Consider the following 15,604-nt stretch of genomic DNA (forward strand, 5'->3'; position numbering starts at 1 on the left):
ATCAATGGGGCACAAGCAAGCCAGCACTAGCATACTGCTGGAGCAGCATACAACCATTTTAGGGAGTATCATCGCTACTGAAAGTATTTTATTACATAAACTCTCTATTTTGATTTAGTTAATATGTATGTTGTATAAGATTTTTTTAGTTTCATCTTAATGTCAATACTTGTGACTGAAACTGTTGTAAATCCCCTCTTATATTTTATGTGTCATAAAAACTATTAAACCTCTTCTTTAAATTCTTCTGAATAAGTACAATGACAGGAAAAGTAGTAATAACATCCAACTGCAAAAAGGATAAGCTGTAATTAGGATTTTATGACCCACTAACACATAACCAAGTATCATCAAATATTAACTTGAATACTGATTAATGGATTCATAAACCATTGCACTGGGTATAAGTAAACACCCTAATTAGTATAATTAGCTTTTTATCGCTATCGCATGGTTTAATGTGTGCTAAAAATATGAAAACATGGACAAGTTGCTGATTACAATACTTTTTTTAAATTATTTTACAGATGTCTTTACTACATTTATAATAGAAAAAAAAGAATACACAGTAGTTTAGTATTATCATTGGCATATTTCAAAACTATCTACACTCATCCTAAGGCTAGTTTCATCTGGCAATATCTTATTTTCATCAATTTGGAGCTCAAAAAAAAAAAAAAATCCAAAACGTCCATTGTACAAATCTCTCCATTAAATATTTTGTATTGGGATCCACTCTTTTGGCTTACAAAGACTGGGGGGGGGGGATTCCAAAAAAATTGCACCAAAAAGTATGGATTTGTACCAAAAAAGTCATCTTAAACACCTTCCAAGGCATCTATGAAGGCTTTTATACCAGTTTTGGCAATTTTCCTTCTCGTCTGCCAAAGGGAGCATGATCCCGAGAAGGGGTCTTCTAGAAAGGGGCAAATCAGGCAGACTATAGTCCATACGCCAAAAAATTGCACGTTGTTTAGACCAGTTGAAAGCAAGTCTAAAATTATAACTCAACAGTCTTGTACTGCAACAGATTCGTCATCACAATGATGAATCTGGGACAGCACTAAACTAGTGTTGTTGAGCTCTGTTGGAGCTTGCAACAAATCAATGAACTCCCCCAACTCAAAACTCCTGCTGGAACTAGGTCAACTGATGTGAATCACACCCAGGTGTAATTTATTGTTGCATATATTACAAATCAGAAGTAGAGATGAGTGGGTTGCTTGCATTTCAGATATCACGAGCTCCTCTGAATATCAGGAGAAAATTAAAGGACATCTACCACCAGGATGAAGAACTGTATGCAATTGAACCTGAAGGACTCCAGGCTGCATAAGTTACAGCTCATTTGCATACAGTCTTTCATCCAGGTGGTAGAAGCCATTTAGGTTTAGGACTTGGACTTCAGCACAAATTTGAACCTAAATAAAATTGGAATAATGGCTAGGAAACAGGGGTAGCTAAATGTGTCATGTTAAAAAAACGGGGTTAACAGCAAAGCATTTGCCCTGGCCAAAATGAGCTAGGAAAAGTGCTTAAAATAATAATATAACATAAAAAAATAATAATAAAAAAATAATAAAAAATGTTGCAGAAGTTGAAGACCCAGTTATTTACATAGAGGATTTAAGTGGAAATGGAAAAAGCTGTCGCCTTTCCTCTCACTGGTAATGCAGAATGTCAAAATTTAAAGTTCAAGTTCCAGGAATACCGTTTGTCAAAATTTTGAGCTACAGGTCAGTAATTAATGAATTAAAGTAATTCAAGTTGAAACTCCAGGAATGTGGGAATTCAAATTTCCAAATGAAGTTCTGAGAATGCACAGTTTAAAACTGCAAAGTTCCCCAAATGCTCTTAATTATTGATAGTATGTTCACATTGGCTGTAGAGAGGTAGATTGCCATGAAGGTGACTTTCCTCCAACAAATCTCTAATTGGATTTATATATTCTACAGATTTAGCTTGACAAAGGTCGGGATGACTGAAACGTTGCAACCATTTCTATTGTGATCTGTTTTCTTTTGTATATGGGAAAACCTGAATTCAAAGAAAAACAAGAGACTACAACGGATGAGTGATATGTTTTTTCTTTATTGCCTTGAAGGTGACGACACCACTGGTGGTACTGAACACACAATAGCTACTGGGCAGGACAGTATTTGCAAGGCATAGAGGGCAAGGTCTGGCTACATGTCCAATTTACACACCAGTAGACTTGTGGATAGATAATCCTCCACAACGTGGGACACATTCTGTTTCATGGTAATATGTGCCCCAACCGATGGTTGCAGAGGTTGAGGAGAAGTAAACATGCCGTTCTACATTGTGCTTACTCTCCCTCACAAAGGGTTGCTGGTATTCCTGCTGCATTGGTGTTTTCCTCCTTCTCATCCTGCTTGTTCTGCCACTAATTTCTCAATGTTGGATGGGAACTCCACCAGTAGCGCCTGAACCAAAATGTGCCATTACTCCCTCATTTTAGTGTTGGAATGAAGGATGCCACCCAGTATTTAGTTCTGCTGAGTATCAGGGCCACCGGGTGCCAGTGTGCAGGCACAGAAACATATAGTGGCTCATGTGGGCCAGGCTGTCCAGAGGCATAGACAAGTTATCCTCAGTAGGTGTCTCCTCCTCCTCTGCATCTCAACCATGCTCTATTAACCCCTTAAGGACGCAGGGTTTTTTCGCTCATTTCTTGCTCTCCACCTTCAAAAATCCATAACTTTTTCATTTTTATGTGTACAGACCTGTGTGAGGGCTTATTTTGTGCGTAGGAAATTTTAGTTTCCTGTAATGTTATTTATTTTAACATGCCGTGTACTGTGAAGCTGAAAAAAATTCCTAATGTGGAACAATTTAAAAAAAAAAACGTCAAGTTCTTATGGGCTCAGTTTTCAGGACTTTGACTGTGCGCTAAAAATAACACTTCAGCTTTATTCTTTGGTTCGGTGTGATAGCGGTGATACCAAATTTATATAGGTTTTATTGTGTTTTAATACATTTTCAAAAATTAAACGAATGTGTACAAAAAAGAAAAACATTTTTTTGCCATCTTCTGAAGCTAATAACTTTTTCATACTTTGGCGCACAGAGCTGTGCGGGTGTAATTTTTTGCGAAATGAGCCAACGTTTGCATTGCTACCATTTTGAAGCATGTGCGACATTTTAATAATTTTTTATTCCATTTTTTGTGTGATGTAAAAAGGTGTAAAAGACACATTTCGGACATTTGGGCGGCATTTCCTGTCTCGGAGGTCACCGCCGGCCGTAACCGTTTTTATATTTTGATAGATCTGGCATTTTGGGACGCGGCGATACCTAATGTGCCTGTGATTTTTACTGTTTATTATGTTTTATATCAGTTCTAGCGTTATATATCAGTTCACTATTTCTTAGACCATCTAGGGTACATTAACCCTAGATGGTCAGATCGCTCCTACCATATACTGCAATACTTCTGTATTGCAATATATGGCATTTTTGCAGCTCATTCATTACAATTGTAACGAATCTGCAGAAGCCATCACAAAGACCCGAGGCTACCATGGCAACCGATCGCCGCCCCCCGATGACGTTCAGGGGCACGGAGATCAGAATAAAGATAGCAGCGCCCGCGCGCCGCCGTCTTTTAAATGCCGCCGGCGGAAATCAAAGGGTTAATCAAACTGGTTACTGGCTGGACAGTGCGGTAACAGGCAACTGGTTCAGAAACCCACACTGCAAGCCTTTTGTGGAGTACCCTGCACATGCTCCTCCTCTTTTTCCTTATCTGCCACCATTACATCCCTTGTCATGGCCTATAGAGCTTTTTCAAGCAGTTAAAAGATGGCATGAAGGGGATGGTAGAGCTACGATCGGACTGGAGTACTTTGGGCCATCCAGAGGAAATTATTTTTGGGGCCCACCCTATCTTTTTACTAGAAACAATACCAGGCTACGAAGTGTAAAACAAGCAGATAATGTTGTACAATATTAAACACATTGGGGCAGATTTATAAGATTTATGAGAAGAATCAGAGCAGAGCTGTTCTAGTTGCTCATGACAACCAATCAGTGCTCAGTTTTCATTTTCCAAAAGCTGGTTACAAAACAAAATCTGAGCTCCGATTGGTTGCCATGAGTTATGTTAAAAGACAAAGCACATGTTACTACTTACAGAACACAGATGCCTTTTGCCTAAAGTATTTAAATTTCAACTGTATCGTCAGAATGCGGCCTCTGACTGTGTTGGTACTTGAATAACATTTAGGAAGGTAAATCCAGCACAGTGCGGAGGAGTTTCTCCCGATCACATCTACGTTTACAGTGAAACACTTGCGATGAAGAATGTACATTGAACATATGCTACCGGGAGACTCCTCCCCAAATTGTGCTCCTAAATGTAATTCAAATGCAGTGTGTGAACGCACCCATCAGGAACCTAAATGTGGCCACTAACCCTAAGCCAACAAACCCTACACCTATCCCACTAACCCTAAGCTACTGATTCACTAACATATACAGTGCTCTCCATAATTAAAGGGAATTGGGGATTTAAGAGCAAGAAAGCAGTTGTATCTGAAAAAGGAAAAAATGGTATCAGCAGCAGGCAAAACGAAGTATAAAAAGGCAAATCTTTATTTCCAAAACATCATTAAAAAGTGATCACTGGGGAGAGAAAAATGGTTACGCGTTTCGGACCATAAGAATGAGGTCCTTATTCATACCTATATTTCGTCTAGTGTGAGCTAGCTTTATAGAGGGAGGAAACACGTCAGTGTGGAGAAACCTCCCTCCTGCAAAGCTGACATGGGCGGAGACAAATTAGCAACACATGGGGTGGAAACAAGAAATAAGAAAGACAAAAAGAGAAAGGAATACAGAATGCTAATAAATAGATGAACATTTCAATGCAGGTGAATATAGTAACTTGATTAATAAATGTAAAGTAAATCACTTTTGAAATTCAAACCTGCAGGATGACGGGTACTGAGGGAAAGAATCCACTTGGCTTCCTTCATATGAAGATTTTTAACCCTATCGCCTCCTCTTTTGTTTATAGGAACATGATCAATGGCCGTGACTCTGAGACTGGACATGTTACCAGAATGATGGTCACGGAAATGTTTTGACAGTCCAGTGATGTTGCGGGTACTGGATATGGTGTGAGGGTTGGCACCTGTGATATGCTCTGATAGACAATCCTTCAATTTTCTGCATGTGCACCCAATTTATTGTAAATTGCATGTGGTGCATTCCGCCAGGTAAATAATAAATGTACTTTCACAATTCATATGTCTAAGTATTTTAAAATGTTTACCATTGGCGGTGGAGGCAAAAGAAGAAGTTTTGTGCATGAATTTGCAGATGTTACATCTATTTCCTCCGCAACAGAAACTGCCCTTGTAACTCAACCAAGTGGGAGTGGTATTAGAGTTGAAAAAGATGTTAGGAGACAACATGGTAGCTAAGGTGGGGGCACAGCGGGGTACACATGAAATGCTATGAGAAAGGATCTTTTTTAAGGAAATGTCAGTTTCAAGTATGGGTAAATGTTTATTGATGATGGCAGAGATTTCCGCATATTGGGATGAATATTGAGTACTAAAGGTCGGTTTAGAGGGAATGTGTTTTTTGGTGGGTTTGGAAAGAAGGTAGTGAGAACGGGGGTGAGCATCGACAATGCGTTTGGCGCGTTGACAACACGCATGTGTATAGCCTCTCTGCTGCAGTCGATTTGTCATGGTAGAACATTCAGCTTTGTAGGAAGTGTCAGAGGACGAGGCAAGTTCCGAGTGGTATGGCAAGGGTGACAACTTTCCGCTCTGAGAGTGGTATTGCCGCTATTGGGTTTACGATAAAAAGACTGGTGTGTATTCTGGTGTGTTCCGAATCACCAGTAAGAGTGATATCGAGGAAGGAGATGGAAAGGCCCCCATATTCAAAAGTGAATTTTAGATTTAAATCATTATGATTAATGTAGGCGATAAAGTCGACGACTGTCTCCCGGTGTGAGGACCACACTAGGAGACAGTCGTCGATGTACCTCCCGTACCACAACTCGTGAATGGGTTGGAATGATGGAGCAGGTATCTCTCCTCCCAGAATGCCATGTAAAGATTGGCGAGGGAGAGAAACAAGCACCCATAGGACATCCAGAGATCTGTAAAAAGAAATTGTCATCAAACATAAAATAATTATTACGTAACAGAAAAGAAAGTACTGTAACAATATATTCCTGGAGATCCATAGCATATGAGCTGCATTTATCAAGATTGTAAGCGATGACCACGGAAGCCAAGTGGTGAGGTATACAAGTATATAGTGTGGTGACATCGCAGGATATCCAGGAATCTGTATCAGTCCAGGGTATTAGATCAACAGCTGCAAGAAGAGCCTTTGTGTCTTGGATATAACCCGGGAGTCTCGCAACAAGGGGTTGAAGTAGATTGTCCAGCCATTGTCCAGGTCTTTCCATAATAATAATATCAATAATAATCTTTATTTATATAGCGCCATCAAATTACATGAGTGAATTTGTACAGGAGACGATGGGGCGAAACGGTGGAGGAAAACCAGCTTTGTGAGTTTTAGGAAGCAAGTAAAAATTTGGACATGTGTAGGTTTCTGGAATTAAATAATAAATGAATTCAAAATAGATGCAAAAATTTGTGTTCACGTGAAAGAGTATAGTAACTGCCTGAAAGAGAACACTTAAAAAATTACACTTTATTATATATTATTAAAATACGGCCACTCTTCAGCCATTAAATAGTCAAATCAGGCTTCCAGTGTATAAGGGGGAAATGAGACCGAAAGGATCCCACTCTATCACGATATTACCCCCTCACTGGACTAAAGTGCTGATGTACAAGATGTTCTGTTCAGAGGAAGTGCAACAATCGGCGAGACTTGAATATCAACAGTTTAACAGGTTCTCGCCCTCGTAGATTGATGGGCACTGCACTCGTACATTTAGAACATGGCCAGGTTGTAGTTTAAGTCCTATTGTGGACCATACTAGCCTGCCTATTCTGCCTAATATACCCTATGCCTGATGCGTTTCTACAGCCCCTCTATTAGGGAGCTGTGTCATCAGAGGCATATGGATGCATAGAAGGTGTATTATTGAGCGCGGATGCACATCACATATTTTTGTGTGCACCCGCCGGCAGAGTCTCGGCACTGATAGATGCCATGTGCGCGCGAGTGCACGCGCGAGGTATAAGGGAGACGCCCCGCTCACCTAGAGGCACGGCAGCCCATCACCGCCTGGGACCACCAGTCATAGTCCTCCAATAGGGAGCGAGTGGGCGTTCCAAAGAAAGAGGGCTCGTGCCTGGTCAGCCAATAGCGCTGCCCAGGCTCACAACATGCGACATATGGTGAGTGATTTGTCATCACCAGTATGTCAGAGAGAGGACCAATATCGTCAGAGACAGTGTCGCTTAGGTTGCAGCCTTGTTCGCTATGTTCGATAAACATCCGTCTTTAAAATACTATCCTGAATTCCTCATAAGGATTAATATTAACCAGGGGATCGTATAGCGGCTAAAACTGCCCTGTAAAACCCAATTAGGTTTGGCATAAGGCCAAGATAAAAGCAGTACTCAGCCATGAATAATGACAGAATAACAATATAAGAGGATTGAAGATTCAAATGTAGTGATAATAATGATGGTCTTAAGCAACGGAGTGTGCTAGCTAGAGTGGAATGATGCAGGATATGATATAATTAATTTAAAGGAAGCATGCATAGCTAATGGCGTCGTTCAGACTCTGCGGTTTTTCCGTAGACAGGGTGCAAATCCATCTCGCCTCACATTGAAGCAGCAGGCGATCAAAGTCCCCTCCACGTATGGGGGGTGTCACCCGTTCCACTCCTTTAAATTTAATACTCAGGGAGATTCCGTCATGATGTTCACAGACATGCCGAGCGATGGTAGTGTCCTTTCCATTCAGAACATCCCTAACATGTTCTAGGATGCGCACGCGGAACTCTCTATAAGTCTTGCCCACATATTGGGTTCCACACACGCATGTCATAAGGTACACAACTCCGGTACTTCTGCAATTAATAAATTGGCGATTTGGAAAAATCCGCTGAGTTACCGAGCTGGTCACAGAATTACCCAGTGAAATGAAATTGCATGCCTTACAAGAGCCGCATCTGTATGTACCTAGAGGGCGCTGCGGGAGACACGTTTGTTGTATAACTGGTGTAAGGTGACTATGAACCAGTTTATCCCATATGTTTTTGCCCCTCCTGTATGTGATCTGCGGAAAATCGTCTGGAACAGCTGGCATCCAAAGCCTTTAAAAAAAGGAATACCCAAAGGGCAGTATTCACGTGTTAGGCGAAACTGCTCTGAGATGGCAGAATAACAGGCAGATAAATTAATGATGCTCGACATATTGGTTATTTTTTTTTATTGTTGTGGTTCTCGGTGTTTGTCGAGTTATGTATTGATTTGTATTTTCTATGTTTCCTGCCCGCTCTCCTCGTTTTTTTTTTGTTTTTATGGCCATGATGGCAGGAGTATTTTGCATCAATGGGGGCAGGTCGTTTTTTGGTAGTGTTGAAGTGGATGGAAATTGGTCTGGATTCACATTGTCACAATCGTCTGAATCGCAATCCGTGGAGGAAAAAGCCACTTTGCTTGTGGAACGCGGTCTGGCTCCCCGGGTACGTAGAATGGAACAAGGTCTTGCCCGTTCTCGAGTATAGACTTTGTCTTGGGCATAGTCTAAACTATCTCAATTGAATTTAGATTTTTTCGTTTCAATGATCTGGGTTTCCTGAGTTGTGAGATGTTGTTAAATTTTATGTAGTGTTTCTTCATATACAGTATTGGAGAACTCCTGTTTAAGTTGGTTAGATAACGTGTCAATATTGGATTGGGTTTCTGCAAGAAGTTTTCGTTCCTGTTGAATTAAAAGATCCATTAATTGCAGAGAGCAATCAGACAGGACTTGGTTCCATTTAATGGTGAAGTTTTGGTCATATGGAGTTGTGGGATATTTCCGGATGTGAAGTACCCGAGGTATCATTTGTTTCTCAAAATAATTTTGGAGTGTTGTGGAATCCAATCAGAGGCGAAGACGGGTAGTCATGGCTTTTTCTAGATCTTTGGTTATATTTTTGATAGAAGTTTCAGTATTTAAGGTAGAATCCGATGGTGCAAAGATGGATATGACATTGTTCAGACGTATAGGGTCATTCAAAAAAACTGTCTCCGACGTGGCCAACGTTGTATTTTGAGACTCCATTTTGAGTAAAGCCAAAAAGAGTACAGTAATGGAAAAAAGAAGTAGACAAAAAGTAAAAAGAAAAAATATCCAAAAGAAGGTATACAAACAATGAGTAAATGAAAGCTGCGTAGTAAGGTAGAATTTGCAGAAAGTCCAGAAATGAAAAAGCAGGGAGCAAAGACACCAAAAAGACAAATTCCGGAGGCAAAAAACCGTATAATGGGAACAAGAGCTTGTTCCCAAAGCAGTTGTGTCTACTCCCCTCTGGTCAGGTGCTCCCATCACCCCCATCACAACTGTAGAAGCAGCCACTGTAGGTCCTGGCTGTGATTACTCAGGCTGCATGCAGAGGCTGCAGGGGGAGCACATTGTGGTTGTGACATCATTGCAGCATCTCAGTATACATGCAGGGACTGGTAGGACAGCGCTGGACCAGAGCACCACAGCATCTAAAACTGCTTTCTTGTTTTTAAAGCTTCCCCACTTCACTACTAAAAAAATATACAAGCCTTGACAACTCCTTTAATAGTGAAGGCCATAAATATATTTATAAATATATATATATATATATATATATATATATATATATATATATATATATATACACATGAAAACAGAAACAATGGATAATGTGAGATAGTGGGGCATATTTATCATAGTCCTGCCGCTGCATTTTCACAGCGGTATATATCAAGAGTCGCCGGTAGCAGCCCCGCACCAGCCCACTCCTGTCCGCACCCTCCTCTCGGCCGCCTGCAATCCCTCTGCACTCCCCTTCATGCCCCAATGGCATTAAGATGGTGAAGAGGGCTAGCAATAAGTACAGACGTTTATAAATATGCCCCAATGTGTAATACCAGCACTTACACATAACATCTATGGTCAAAGGCATTCTCTTCTCTATCCTTCTATCTGAGGATACATCAGCTTCTACCAGCTGCTCTAAAGATTTAGAAACACAAAAAGTTAACCCTTTCACGACCCGTGACGTAATAGCACGTCACGGGTCGGCAGCGGGTGCATGGAGAGGGCTCACGCGCTGGCCATAGCCAGTAAGTCTTTGCTGCATATCTTTTCGAGGATCGACACTCCCCGTGAAGTCATCGGGAAGCGGCGATCCGTTGCCATGGTAGCTTCGGGTCTCAGGAAGACCCGAGGCTACTTCGGGTTAACCCATGCATTACAATGTGCTATCAGCACATTGTAATGTATGAGGAGTAAAATCCCCATATACTGCCATACTTTATTATGGCAGTATATGATAGGATCGTACAGACAACCTAGGGTTAAAGTACCCTAGGGAGTCTGAAAAATAGTAAAAATAAAAAAAAGTTAAAAAAAAGAAAAATTATAATAAAAAACCCTAAAAACTCAAATCACCCCACTTATTTTTGTAAATGCCTGATCTATCAAAATATGATAACATTTTTTCAATGCGTTTAATCCTGTAACGGAAAATCGCGCCCAAAGTCAAAAATGGCACTTTTTTGTCATTTAAAAAAAAAATTCTATAAAAAGTGATCACAAGGTCGAACAGTCCTCAAATGGAAATAATTGTAAACGACATCAAAATCCGCAAAAAACGACACCACCCACAGCTCTGTACAACAAAGTATAAAAAAGTTATTAGCGCCAGAAGATGGCAAAATCCCCCCAAAAATTTTTGCACAGGAGGTTTTAATTTTTTTAAATGTATGAAAACATTATAAAACCTATATAAATTTGGTATCCCCATAATCGTACCGACCAAAAGAATAATGTAGACATGTCATTTGGGGTGCACAGTGAAATCCGTAAGATCCAAGCCCACAAGAAAACGGCACAAATGCGGGTTTTTTTTACCAATTTCACTGCATTTGGAATTTTTTTCCCGCTTCCCAGTACACGGCATGGAATAATAAATACTATCTCTATGCAGTTTAATTTGTTACGCAGAAAACAAGTTGTCACACAGCTCTGTACATGAAAAAATAAAAAAGTTATGGATTTTTGATCATGGGGAGTGAAAAATGAAAATGAAAAAACAAAAAAGGGCCAGGTCTTGAAAGGGTTAAGTTCCTAAATTCATCATCATCTCCTCCACCTTCCTATGATAAATGTAATAGTGTTCTGTTGTTTCCCTAGAGTTCTAGTTCTGCTCCTACAATGGATATACTCTCTGTTCCAAATTATTATGCACAAATTGTATAGGAGAGTAAGGGTACGTTCACACGTTGCAGTTAAAACTGCATCGCAATCAGCTTTGAGGTGGTTTTGGGTGCAGTTTTGTCAATTGAACAGGTGAAAGACATGAACTGAATGAGGGAATTTGATTTTGAAGGGGAAATCTGCTCCGCAAGTGTCATTCACTCGTTCAGTTCATGTATTTCCCCTGTTCAATTGACAAAATTGCACCTAAAACCACCTCAAAGCTGATTCCGATGCAGTTTTAACTGCAACATGTGAACGCACCCTAAGAATTTGTTTGTTTGCCAGTAAAACTGATGGTTATGTATGTCAGGGATCTTTATATCACTGAAAGAAATTGCAGACACCTGTGCTAATTAGTTTGGCAGATGTGTCCAATTAAAGGCAAGACTATTTAAAAAGTCTGTCCCACATTATTAAGCAGCCTACATTTTTAACCAAAATGGGAAAGAAAGAGGATGTGCTGGCTGCTGAGAAGCAATAAACTGTGGAGTGTTTAGGTCAAGGCATGACTACAATCAACATGCCAAGATACTTCATTGTGATCATTGCGCAATCAAGAAGTATGTAGCTAATTTACAGCACACACTGGATAATTGAGGACTCTTTCCAACAGGCAATTGCGTCAGGTTAATAGAGCAGCTGTCCCCTGACCTCTACACCAGTGAGAACCTCTGGAGCATCATCAAAAGGAGTGCCTATGATGGTGGGAGGCAGTTGACATCTAAGCAACAGCTCTGGGAGGGTATTTTGTCCTCATGCAAAACAATTGAAGTAGAACCATCCAAAAACTGAAAAATTCAATGGACAAGAGAGTTCAGAAGCTTCTTTTGAACAAGAAGTCCTATGTGCAAATGTAACATCACCTAGAATACATTTTTGACTTGAAAACTGTTTGATTTCAGTTTGTTATAACCTGCTAATGCTTATAATATCACAAATGACCATTTTTTTGTTAATAAAAATGAAAAGGTTAAAAATATACTGTTATCACAGGCAGTTTGTTCAAACAGATTTCAATTATACTCGAATAGTTGATGACTGGAAAAATACAATTACTGCAATTCATATAAGTAATTTTGGAAAATATGAGAAAATATTATTTGCATAATAATTTAGAATACAATGTAGTCCCCAAGAAGTCACAGGGCTGCCCACAAGTAGTCACAAGGTAGCCCTCGGAAGCCAATGATGATCCAGTAGCCACAGCACTTGCCCCCCAAGTATCCACAGTGCTGCAGCCAGAAGTAGCCACACTGCTGCCCCAGTAGCCAATAGAAAAAAGAAAGTTTACTTGCCTTGCTCCTCTCGGCTATGGTGCCTTCTGCACAGCTCTGCCGCAGGTGATGTATGGTGACATTAACCTGCGTAGGTCAATTCTGGCAATAGGGCTTTGACCTGGCACATTCAGACACAATATCACACTTTGACTGTGCCGCATGTTCTCTCCATGTCACACACGCTGAACCCTTACATAATAGCCATGTTAGGCTACACCTCCTGCATCCTCACATTATATATATATCACATTGCACCCTGTAACCTCCCTGCACCCTCACATTACACACGTCACACTGCACCCCCACATTTTCCCCCATGCACTGCCTCCACATAACTTCCTAATCCCATACCTTAGCATCACACATGACAGCAAACTCTAAGCAGGATCTCTTGTGTTGCTCCACCTGCACAGGAGTCACATGTTCATGACCTCATCAAAGGTCCTTTACCATATCTACTGCAGCTATTATGCAGTCAGTATGTGCAGCAGCCATAAAGGTAAAGGGCAGATGGCTCAGTACCTTCTCCCGTAGACAACCTGACCTCCCCCTAAACCCACTCACCCAAGAGGCCGTGTGCCTGTTGACGACTAAATGTATTTATTTTTTTAAAAAAAAGTAACATTCCCCTGGTGTTGAAGATGACTAGAGGGGGCACCACCAGAGTCAGGGCCCACCAGAGGATCTGCCAGTCCTCCGCTGGCCCAGTCTAACCCTGGGTAGAGCTGACAGTGCCGTCATCATCGCTGACTATATTGGTGGCATATTGAAAACAGTGAAGCACTAAACTAATATCCCTCACGGAAACTTCAACTCACCCTGAACATTATGGAGCTGAAATTACACAATTTCCTGCTTCACCTCACACACCCTTTCCAGAATTTGTAAAGTGGAATTTCACCTAGTTGGTTGAACACATATAAAGCAGTGGGTGGGCAGGCCAAAGTTCCTCTGCGAGCAGCAAAAGGGTGTGAGAGATGTAAATGAAAACACATGGCACGCACCTTAATAATTGATGATAATTCCTTCATTTATATAAGCCTAAGCCCCCCCACGCGAAACCGTGGGGCGACAACTTGGAGACTCGGAATACACTAGCTAAGTGTGGGAAGGGAACAACACGAACAGACTCACAAACATAAAACACAAAAGAGTAGTAAACTAGCTGGAGTCACAACGAGAGGGTATGACAAGAACAAAATCAGGAAGCAAAAGGGTCAACTTCAAAAACTAGCTGAGATCACAACAATACAGAACACAGAGCAAGTCAAACCTATAAGCAGAGAGCAAGCTACGAAGGGATTTTAAACACTGGCACAGGTGACTAGTGAAGTTGCAGTTTATGCAGCCAGAACCCTACCTCCAGAATCTGATTGGAGCTGGACAACTTCTGGGAAGTTGCAGAACAACAAAGCACAATCACAGACACCATGCAGAGGTACCACAACTCCCAGCAGTCCAGAACAACAACACAAACCCTAAACAGCGTGAGCGCGTGCCAGAGATTGCTGGTAGCGGATGAGAGGTGGAGTCTGCGTGGAGACGTGCAGGAGGTCAGAGAACACTGCTAGCACCACCAGAAGCATCGGAGGAAGGACCAGAAGTTTGCGCGTTCTCCTCTGCGAACCTTACAGTTTACATAAATAAAGTAGGAGTACCAAGGGGGGTCCCAGAAGAGTTCAAGACCCACAATCAGATATGGGCAGGTCTAGAGAACATCATTTCCCAGATAGCTATGAACAAAAATGTTTCTCTCAACAGAGATTTGTGAATTATATCCAAGATGCTTTCCAGAACCGCATGGCTTTGGATATGATCCTTGCTGAGAAGGGAGGAATCTGTAAGATGGTGGGAGCGGCTTGTTGCATGAACATCCTGGACAAGCCCCTATTGATCCATTACCCACACCCCTCGAAAAGATTGAAGAACTGTCCAAGGAACTTACGAGAAACTCTGGAGTGGACACTTAGTCACTTTGTGTTTGGGAAACTAGAAAGGGATCCCCCTCCAAGTAGCTGCAGCTTTGTTAGTATTTCTGATTCTAATGCTCCTGGGGATCTTAAAATTGTATGGCTGCTGCTGGGGCAAGAGCAGGTGGATGGGCCATGGCATCTCAGCTAAGAGACTCAGAATGAGTGAGTGCTCAATGACTTGTGGCAAAAATGTCTATGCTACTTTGAAGGGGGTGAGGTGGACCAATACCTCAAATTTGTGTGGCCTATTGGGGTGTTCCAGTACACACTGCACACCATGGTGCCTATTTGCACCAGAGGAACACGGAGCAGGCAAAGAGGGATCACTTCTTCTCCCAGCAGTGCCAGCTCCATCATCACCACCAACAGCAGAACCACAGTCCTGTCTTTTACTTTCTGCTTGCCTCATTTTAAAATAGCTGCACAACCAAATAATACAGTGACAACACCTTTAAGACATATGTATCACTGGACACAATTCACTGACAGCAGCACCTTTAGGATGTATGTATTAGTGCATGCTATTAACTGACAGCAGCACCTTTCAGGGGCTGAAAACTATACAGAAATAGGACCTTCAATTCTTGCTGGATGGTTCAGTAAATGCTATTATTACAGTCTGGTCTTGTCTGCGGATATGGGCTAAATTGTATGTTCCTGGAAAACCCTTTAAGTTATCCATAGTCTTCAGTGGAGATAAGAAGCATTTCTTTTTTACAGGGAAAGCTGTAAGCTGTATTTTCATTTAAGACCTCAGTCATCTGTTAGTGACAACCAAAAGGCTTAATAATCTCTCATTTTATTGGAGATGAATGGTCAGAGGATGTGGGAAAATATAATGCAGTACGCGACGTTTGTGATAAGAAAAAGGTGCCCAGGAGACGTCCAGAAGAGCAACTTTCCTATCCTGTCCTGACTAAACCATGGAGACAT

This window comes from Engystomops pustulosus, chromosome 11 (genome assembly GCF_040894005.1).
Source record: "Engystomops pustulosus chromosome 11, aEngPut4.maternal, whole genome shotgun sequence".
In the NCBI taxonomy this organism is placed as follows: domain Eukaryota; kingdom Metazoa; phylum Chordata; class Amphibia; order Anura; family Leptodactylidae; genus Engystomops; species Engystomops pustulosus.